This window comes from Scyliorhinus canicula, chromosome 1, assembly GCF_902713615.1.
Source record: "Scyliorhinus canicula chromosome 1, sScyCan1.1, whole genome shotgun sequence".
NCBI lineage: Eukaryota > Metazoa > Chordata > Chondrichthyes > Carcharhiniformes > Scyliorhinidae > Scyliorhinus > Scyliorhinus canicula.
In genome coordinates this window covers 184597936-184607875 of record NC_052146.1, presented here as the reverse complement: position 1 = coordinate 184607875, position 9940 = coordinate 184597936, and the positions used below count along the sequence as shown (strand labels likewise).

Here is a 9940-nt window from a genome sequence, read left to right as displayed (position 1 = left end):
ATTGCCTTATTAATATGCAAAGCGTTTTGCCATTTGCACCTAACTAAGGTCTTCTCACCTGAGCCCAAACTGGTTTCTGCTACTTGCAGAATGCAAAATGCTCTCTTTGCAGACTGCTGTTTTGGCTAAACTGCCTTTTTCCCTGCAGTCTTAGCGCTTGGCTTACTTTGCAGCTCAGCGTCCATTTTAGGTGGCTACACCTCCTTCATCTCATCTAGGCCTCCCTCCCCGACATTTTGAGGGGCTGGCAGGGCCGATCGGACAGACACATAACTATCAATTTAACTTCCTCCCTTTCATCCAATCCGTGCATTATCTTTTTGTTATCTAATGTCTTCAAAGAAGCTATGTGGGTCAGCAGGTTACAATTTTGTTTAATATAAGTTTAGAGTACCCGGGCAGCACGGTGGCGCAGTGGATATCACTGCTGCCTCGCGGTACCAAGGTCCGAGGTTCGATCCCTGCTCTGGGTCACTGCTTGTGTGGAGTTTGCACATTCTCCCCGTGTTTGCATGGATTTCGCCCCCACAGCCCAAAGATGGGCGGTGTAGGTGGATTAGCCAGGTTCAATTGCACTTTAATTGGAAAAAAAATAAATTGGGTACTCTAAATATATTTTTTAAAAGTTTAGAGTACCCAATTATTTTTTTCTAATTAAATTGCAATTTAGCATGGCCAATCCACTTAACCTGCACATCTTTCGGTTGTGGGGGTGAAACCCACATAAACACAGGGAGAATGTACAAACTCCACATGGACAGTGACCCAGGGCCGGGATTCAAACCCGGGTCCTCAGCGCCGCAGTCCCAGTGCTAACAACTGCGCCACATGCCACCCCTAGTTACAATTTTATTAGAAACGTCGCCCATTTGGGCACGAGAGCCAGGCCTGGGGTATTCCTTACCCTTTGTTCGGTTGTGACTGGGTGCATTGGTACTGGGGGTGGATCTGGGGGTGCAGTGGATATGACTTGCTCTGGAAAGGATGGTGGCATGGCACGGTGGGTGCGGCTTTGCTTGGGAAAGATGGTGGCGAGACCCAACCCTCGGTTCACATGACATACTTTTTTGCATTCTCTTTTAGCTCTGACCAATCTGTTCTCTCTTCCTCCTCTTCCTCTCCTGTTTCTGAAAACCGAATTGAACTGAGAGTAAGGATTTTAATCAGGTAATTTCTCGCTGGCACTTAAGAGTGATCAGCAGTTGCTTGCTCCTCCCAACGGAAATCTTTAGTAAAAGGCGAAAGATTTATACCATCTGAAGACAAACCAGAGTGCATGTACATTCACATTCACACCAACCTTACTCACTACCCTGGGCGCACGGAGCTCTGTAAGACTGCACTAGTTTAACACACAGATGATTAACACCAGTAGCGAAGAGTGAACAATTTGATTGATATAAATTTTAATAATTAACTACAAACCGTTAATGTTTCCAGAAAGAGGGATGCCTCTTGTACCTCCCAAAAGAATTCAAGTTATGTAGCTGAGTGGGCGGGGCATATCCACTTCCACGGAAGGGAAACTGTGGACTTGTGCCACTCTACCGCTCGGAGGTTATCATTGCTTTTCGCATTCTCTTTGTGCTCTCCAAAGTCAAAAAGCCAAAGTCTTGTGCAGTCAGCAACCCAAACATCTGGATGTGCAGATGCCGGCTTTGGACTGGGGTGAGGACAGTAAGAAGTCTTACAACACCAGGTTAAAGTCCAACATGTTTGTTTTGAACACTAGCTTTCGGAGCACTGCTCCTTCCTCAGGTGAATTCATTTCTCATTCACCTGAGCAAGTAGCAGGGATGAGATGGTTGCACATCACCTTGTGATCATCAACTCTGGGAAAGACACGCTTTGGTTCGCCAGAAGGTTGTTGGTTTTCCAGTGCAAGGAATTGTCCTCGACTGAGAGTTTCAGACTGACATATTCCAAGGTCGTGGACAACGTGCCGAGGGAGACACTGAACCGTGGGGCAGTGACCGCTAAGGTGCAATGGGGAAAGGCCACTGTGCCAGCCAATATACACTGAGGGGATGGGGGCCGTGTAAAACCATTATAGGTAAAGGTTTTGAAGCGCTGCAGAGTGCAACATGCCCATTTAGATACTAGGAAGTATTTTACCTTCATGTACAAATGTAAATAATTACCGGCAGTATTTAGATACAGAGCATTGCAGCAGACAGCGCCCCCGAAAAGACCGGCAGACAGATATTCCACAATGGATCCAAATTAACTTACACAAACTGAAAGCAAAATGGAAAACATGGACCAAAAAAAGAGCTGAAAATTCTATTTTTGAAATTAAAACAAGCCCCGAAACAAGTAGGGCATCAAAAAATTAATTAAAACTCTGAGCGTTCCTCGTCACAGAAACCTTTAGTAAAAGGCAAAAGATTTATACGATCTGAAGAAAAACCAGAGTATACTGGCATTTACACCAACCTTACTCACTACCCAGGGCGCACGGAGCTCTTTAACATCGCACTAGCTTAACACACGGACAATTAACACCAGTATTGGAGAGCGAAAATTTTCATTGATATAAATTTTAATAATTAACGAAAAAGTTAATTATTCCAGAAAGAGGCTGCCCCCGAAGCAGCGGTGGGTGGAAGGGGTAGGGAGGGGGATGAGATAGATGCACATCGCCTTGTGGAATGTGCCTTTGGAAAGAATGTCTGGAGAGGAATGTGTTGGTATTTGTCGAGGTTCTACCCGAGCAGCCTGTTGACGCAGGACTGTCTGCTCCAGAACCTGTTCCTAGGGAAGCACACCGAGGCGCACATGAGCTGGGAGATCATCAACTCGGGGAAAGACACGATTTGGTTCGTCAGAAGGTTGTTGGTTTTCCAGTGCAAGGAACTGTCCTGGACAGAGAGTTTCAGACGGACACATTCCAAGGTTGTTGACTACATGTCGAGGGAGACACTGAACCGTGGGGCAGTGACCGCCAAGGTGCAATGGGGAAAGGCCACTGTGCCAGCCAATGTACACTGAGGGGATGGGAGCCGTGCAAAACTATTACACGTAAAAGCTTTCAAGCGCTGCAGAGTACAACATGCCCATTTAGATACATGAAAGTATTTTACCTTCATATGTATATTTAAATACTTACGGCAACATTTAGATACAGAGCATTACAGCAGACGGAGTGAGATACCGCGGGTGCCGAGAATATCAGCAAAAAAGGATTTCGCAATGCAAGCAAATTGATTTACGCAAACTAAAATGGTAAAATAAAAGGCTGCATATTTCAGACTGCAACTCGCCCATTTAAATTCATGAGATTATTTCACCTTCATATAGAAACGTAAATAATTACCGCCAACGTTTAGATAGAGAGCATTACTGCAGACGGGGTGAGAGTCAGCGCGCCCCGAGGAGACCGGCAGACAGATATTCCGCAATGCATCCAAATTAACTTACACAAACTAAAAAGCAAAATCAAAAGGCTGCAAATTCTATTTTTGAAATCAAAACAAGCCCCACAACAAGTTAGGTGAATTGGCCATGATAAATTGCCCTTAGTGTCCAAAATTGCCCTTCGTGTTGGGTGGGGTTACTGGGTTATGGGGATAGGGTTGGAGGTGTTGACCTTGGGTGGTGTGCTCTATCCAAGAGCAGGTGCAGACTCGATGGGCTGAATGACCTCCTTCTGCACTGTAAATTCTATTTTAAAAAGTACGGCATCAAAAAATTAATTAAAACTCTGAGTGTTCCTTTCCATGGAAATCTTTAGTAAAAGGCAAAAAATTCATACGATTCAAAAAAAATCAGAGTGTACTAACAGTCACACCAACCTTACTCACTACCCAGGGAGCACGGAGCTCTTTAAGACCGCACTAGCTTAACACAGGGAGAATTAACACCAGTATTGGATTGATTGATATAAATTTTAATAATTAACTACAAACCGTTAATGTTTCCAGAAAGAGGAATGACTCTTGTGCCTCCACAGCATGGTAGCACAGTGGTTAGCACTGTCGCTTCACAGCTCCAGGATCCCAGATTTGAATGCCGGCTTGGGTCACTGCTGTATGGAGTCTGCACATTCTCCTTGTGTCTGCGTGGCTTTCCTCAGAGTGCTCTGGTTTACTGCCACAGTCCAAAGATGTGCAGGTTCTGTGGATTTGTCATGCTAAAGTGCCCTTAATGTTCAAAAAGGGTAGGTGGGGTTACTGGGTTACGGAGGTAGGATGGAGGGGTGGGCTTAGTGCTCTTTAAAGGGCTGGTGCAGGCTCGATGGGCCGAATGGCCTCCTTGTGCACTATAAATTCTATGATATGATTCTATGATATGATTCCGGTCTTCAAGGTATGTAAATGAGTGGGTGGTCCTATCCACAACCACGGAAGGGGAGCCACAGACTTATCGGCACTGCACCCCTCCGGGGGTTAGCATTGCTTCTCCCAATCTCTTTGTGCTCTCCAAATGATGTTAACGCAACCTCCTATGGAACTTTAGGTAAGGGAAGAGACCAATGTCTCTTCTAGTGAGCAACCCCATCATCTCGACTACGTGCCCACGGAGACACTGAACTGTGGGGCAGTCACCGCCAAGGAGTTCTGGAGGGCCTTTGCAAGGACTATGTCCAAGGTGGTGAACACCCGGGTAATGCCGAGCTGGGGGTAGCATTATTTGGGGTATGGACGAGCCAGGAGTGTAGGAGGCAAAAGAAGCTGGTATTCTGGCCTGTGAGTCCCTGGTAGCCCGATGAGGATTTTGCTGCTGTGGAAGGATTCGAAAGCCCCTAGCCTGGAAGCTTGGATTAATGACATGGCTGGGTTCATCAAGTTGGAGAGGATAAAGTTTGCCTTGCGAGGGTCGGTGCAGAGGTTCAACAGGTGGTGGCAACCATTCTTAGACTTTCTCACTGAGCGTTAGGACGAGGTCAGCAGCGGCAGCAACGGGGGGGGGGGGGGGGGGTCGTTTTGGGGTGGCGTTGGGATTAGGGTGGGGTGCTTCCCGATCGGTGTTCGTATTGTTATATGGGGGGTGGTGTATTTTAGGGAACTCCCTATGTATGATTCTTGCCCGTTGTGTTCTTTTTCTGTTGGGGGAGTTGGTTGAAAATTGACTGAAAACTTGAATAAATATTTTTTTTTAAAAACGAGACAGCGAGCGCCGAGGAGACCTGCAGACAGATATTCAGCAATGGATCCAAATAAACTTACACAAACTAAAAAGCGAAATGGATATGATAGACGGGAAAAACTCAAAATTCTATTTTTGAAATTAATACGAGCCCCACAGCACGTAGGGCATCAAAAAATAATTAAAACTCTGAGTGTTCCTCTCCACGGAAATCTTTAGTAAAAGGCGAAAGATTTATACGATCTGAAGAGAACCAGAGTGAACTGATAGTAGCATCAACCTTACTCACTACCCAGGGCGCACGGAGCTCTTTAACATCGCACTAGCTTAACACACGGACAATTAACACCAGGATCGGAGAGTGAAAAGTTTCATTGACATAAATTTTAATAATTAACTACAAACTGTTAATGTTCCCCGAAAGAGGAATGACTCTTGTACCTCCGCACAGAATTAAAGTTATGTAGATCAATCGGCGGGGGCCCATCTGACCACTTCCGCGGAAGGGGAGCACCAGATTGTGGCCACTCTGCTGCTCAGGAGGTTATCATTGCTTCTCTCAAACTCTTTGTGCTCTCCAAATGATTTTAAGGCAACCTCCCATGGGAAAATGAGGTAAGAGAAGAGGCCAGTGTCTCCTGTAGTGAGCAACCCCATCATCTGGACTATGTGCAGAGGGAGACACTGTACCGTGGAGCAATCACCACCAAGCTGCAATGGGGAAAGGCCACTGTACCCGCCAATGTACACTGAGGGGCTGGGAGTCGTGTAAAACCACTATCCGTAAAAGTTTTCAAGCGCTGTAGAGTGCAACATGCCAATTTAGATACTAGAAAGTTATATAAATGTAAATAATTAAATTTAAATAATTTAAATCATATACAAATGTAAATAATAACCGGCAGTATATAGATGCAGAGAATAACAGCAGAGAGAGCGCCGCGCGCAGCCTCGATTTGGTCCCCGATTCGAGAGAACCATCGGTTTGTTCTGGGAAGGATGGATGGGGGGTTTCTGAGCTGGCATCGGGCAGGGATTAAATGAATGGGGGACCTGTTCATTGATGGGGAGTTTGCGAGCTGGGGTGCTGGAGGAGATTTGGGCTACCCCTGGGGAATGCTTTCAGGTATATGCAGGTGAGGGCTTTTGTGAAACGACAGGTGAGGGAATTCCGGCTGCTTCCAGCACACAGGATTCTGGACAGGGTGATCTTGCTGGTATGGGTTGGAGAAGGCAAGGTCTCAGCGATTTACCAGGAGCGCAAGAGGAGGAGGAGGCATAGGTGGAGGGACTGAAGGGCAAGTAGGAGGAGGAGCTCGGGGAGGAGCTCGATGAGGGTTTGTGGGCTGATGCCCTGAGCAGGGTCAATTCTTCCACCATTGCGCCAGGCTGAGCCTGATACAGTTTAAAGTTGTTCACAGAGTGCATATGACAGGGAAAAGGATGAGTAGGTTTTTTGGAATGGAAGACAGGTGTATGAGGTGCTCTGGGAGTCCAGCAAATCACACCCATCTGTTCTGGACGTGCCCGGCGCTGGAGGGGTTCTGGAGGGCCTTTGCAAGGACTATGTCCAAGGTGGTGAACACCCGGTTAATGCCGAGCTGGGGGTACCATTATTTGGGGTATGGACGAGCCAGGAGTGTAGGAGGCAAAAGAAGCTGGTATTCTGGCCTGTGAGTCCCTGGTAGCCCGATGAGGATTTTGCTGCTGTGGAAGGATTCGAAGCCCCCTAGCCTGGAAGCTTGGATTAATGACATGGCTGGGTTCATCAAGTTGGAGAGGATAAAGTTTGCCTTGCGAGGGTCGGTGCAGAGGTTCAACAGGTGGTGGCAACCATTCTTAGACTTTCTCACTGAGCGTTAGGACGAGGTCAGCAGCGGCAGCAACGGGGGGGCGGGGGGGGGGGGGTCGTTTTGGGGTGGCGTTGGGATTAGGGTGGGGTGCTTCCCGATCGGTGTTCGTATTGTTATATGGGGGGTGGTGTATTTTAGGGAACTCCCTATGTATGATTCTTGCCCGTTGTGTTCTTTTTCTGTTGGGGGAGTTTGTTGAAAATTGACTAAACACTTGAATAAATATTTTTTTTAAAAAACGAGACAGCGAGCGCCGAGGAGACCTGCAGACAGATATTCAGCAATGGATCCAAATAAACTTACACAAACTAAAAAGCGAAATGGATATGATAGACGGGAAAAACTGAAAATTCTATTTTTGAAATTAATACAAGCCCCACAGCACGTAGGGCATCAAAAAATAATTAAAACTCTGAGTGTTCCTCTCCACGGAAATCTTTAGTAAAAGGCGAAAGATTTATACGATCTGAAGAGAAACCAGAGTGAACTGATAGTAGCACCAACCTTACTCACTACCCAGGGCGCACGGAGCTCTTTAACATCGCACTAGCTTAACACACGGACAATTAACACCAGGATCGGAGAGTGAAAAGTTTCATTGACATAAATTTTAATAATTAACTACAAACTGTTAATGTTCCCCGAAAGAGGAATGACTCTTGTACCTCCGCACAGAATTAAAGTTATGTAGATCAATCGGCGGGGCCCATCTGACCACTTCCGCGGAAGGGGAGCACCAGATTGTGGCCACTCTGCTGCTCAGGAGGTTATCATTGCTTCTCTCAAACTCTTTGTGCTCTCCAAATGATTTTAAGGCAACCTCCCATGGGAAAATGAGGTAAGAGGAGAGGCCAATGTCTCCTGTAGTGAGCAACCCCATCATCTGGACTATGTGCAGAGGGAGACACTGTACCGTGGAGCAATCACCACCAAGCTGCAATGGGGAAAGGCCACTGTACCAGCCAATGTACACTGAGGGGCTGGGAGTCGTGTAAAACCACTATCCGTAAAAGTTTTCAAGCGCTGTAGAGTGCAACATGCAAATTTAGATACTAGAAAGTTATACAAATGTAAATAATTAAATTTAAATAATTTAAATCATATACAAATGTAAATAATAACCGGCAGTATATAGATGCAGAGAATAACAGCAGAGAGAGCGCCGCGCGCCGCCTCGATTTGGTCCCCGATTCGAGAGAACCATCGGTTTGTTCTGGGAAGGATGGATGGGGGGTTTCTGAGCTGGCATCGGGCAGGGATTAAATGAATGGGGGACCTGTTCATTGATGGGGAGTTTGCGAGCTGGGGTGCTGGAGGAGATTTGGGCTACCCCTGGGGAATGCTTTCAGGTATATGCAGGTGAGGGCTTTTGTGAAACGACAGGTGAGGGAATTCCGGCTGCTTCCAGCACACAGGATTCAGGACAGGGTGATCTTGCGGGTATGGGTTGGAGAAGGCAAGGTCTCAGCGATTTACCAGGAGCGCAAGAGGAGGAGGAGGCATAGGTGGAGGGACTGAAGGGCAAGTAGGAGGAGGAGCTCGGGGAGGAGATCGATGAGGGTTTGTGGGCTGATGCCCTGAGCAGGGTCAATTCTTCCACCATTGCGCCAGGCTGAGCCTGATACAGTTTAAAGTTGTTCACAGAGTGCATATGACAGGGAAAAGGATGAGTAGGTTTTTTGGAATGGAAGACAGGTGTATGAGGTGCTCTGGGAGTCCAGCAAATCACACCCATCTGTTCTGGACGTGCCCGGCGCTGGAGGGGTTCTGGAGGGCCTTTGCAAGGACTATGTCCAAGGTGGTGAACACCCGGGTAATGCCGAGCTGGGGGTACCATTATTTGGGGTATGGACGAGCCAGGAGTGTAGGAGGCAAAAGAAGCTGGTATTCTGGCCTGTGAGTCCCTGGTAGCCCGATGAGGATTTTGCTGCTGTGGAAGGATTCGAAGCCCCCTAGCCTGGAAGCTTGGATTAATGACATGGCTGGGTTCATCAAGTTGGAGAGGATAAAGTTTGCCTTGCGAGGGTCGGTGCAGAGGTTCAACAGGTGGTGGCAACCATTCTTAGACTTTCTCACTGAGCGTTAGGACGAGGTCAGCAGCGGCAGCAACGGGGGGGGGGGGGTCATTTTGGGGTGGCGTTGGGGTTAGGGTGGGGTGCTTCCCGATCGGTGTTCGTATTGTTATATGGGGGGTGGTGTATTTTGGGGAATTCCCTATGTATGATTCTTGCCCGTTGTGTTCTTTTTCTGTTGGGGGAGTTTGTTGAAAATTGACTGAAAACTTGAATAAATATTTTTTTTAAAAAACGAGACAGCGAGCGCCGAGGAGACCTGCAGACAGATATTCAGCAATGAATCCAAATAAACTTACACAAACTAAAAAGCGAAATGGATATGATAGACGGGAAAAACTGAAAATTCTATTTTTGAAATTAATACAAGCCCCACAGCACGTAGGGCACCAAAAAATAATTAAAACTCTGAGTGTTGCTCTCCACGGAAATCTTTAGTAAAAGGCGAAAGATTTATACGATCTGAAGAGAAACCAGAGTGAACTGATAGCAGCACCAACCTTACTCACTACCCAGGGCGCACGGAGCTCTTTAACATCGCACTAGCTTAACACACGGACAATTAACACCAGGATCGGAGAGTGAAAAGTTTCATTGACATAAATTGTAATAATTAACTACAAACTGTTAATGTTCCCAGAAAGAGGAATGACTCTTGTACCTCCGCACAGAATTAAAGTTATGTAGATCAATCGGCGGGGCCCATCTGACCACTTCCGCGGAAGGGGAGCACCAGATTGTGGCCACTCTGCTGCTCAGGAGGTTATCATTGCTTCTCTCAAACTCTTTGTGCCCTCCAAATGATTTTAAGGCAACCTCCCATGGGAAAATGAGGTAAGAGAAGAGGCAATGTCTCCTGTAGTGAGCAACTCCATCATCTGGACTATGTGCGGAGGGAGACACTGTACCGTGGAGCAATCACCACCA

At 46.9% G+C, this 9940-nt stretch overlaps 5 non-coding genes and 1 pseudogene across 5 annotated transcripts; all 6 read right to left on the bottom strand.

Annotated features, from left to right (window-relative positions):
- Positions 1–1202: 1202 nt before the first annotated feature.
- On the bottom strand, positions 1203–1270 carry LOC119978573 (annotated as a pseudogene).
- A 1033-nt stretch (positions 1271–2303) lies between these two features.
- On the bottom strand, positions 2304–2418 carry LOC119978513. Its single transcript, XR_005463473.1, has one exon. It is a non-coding gene; the product is annotated as a U5 spliceosomal RNA (small nuclear RNA).
- Positions 2419–3662: 1244 nt separating this feature from the next.
- Positions 3663–3776, bottom strand: LOC119978545. The gene has a single exon (XR_005463482.1). It is a non-coding gene; the product is annotated as a U5 spliceosomal RNA (small nuclear RNA).
- A 1461-nt stretch (positions 3777–5237) lies between these two features.
- On the bottom strand, positions 5238–5350 carry LOC119978505. The gene has a single exon (XR_005463470.1). It is a non-coding gene; the product is annotated as a U5 spliceosomal RNA (small nuclear RNA).
- A 1963-nt stretch (positions 5351–7313) lies between these two features.
- Positions 7314–7427, bottom strand: LOC119978425. Its single transcript, XR_005463449.1, has one exon. It is a non-coding gene; the product is annotated as a U5 spliceosomal RNA (small nuclear RNA).
- Positions 7428–9381: 1954 nt separating this feature from the next.
- LOC119978490 lies at positions 9382–9495 on the bottom strand. The gene has a single exon (XR_005463466.1). It is a non-coding gene; the product is annotated as a U5 spliceosomal RNA (small nuclear RNA).
- Between the last annotated feature and the right edge of the window lie 445 nt (positions 9496–9940).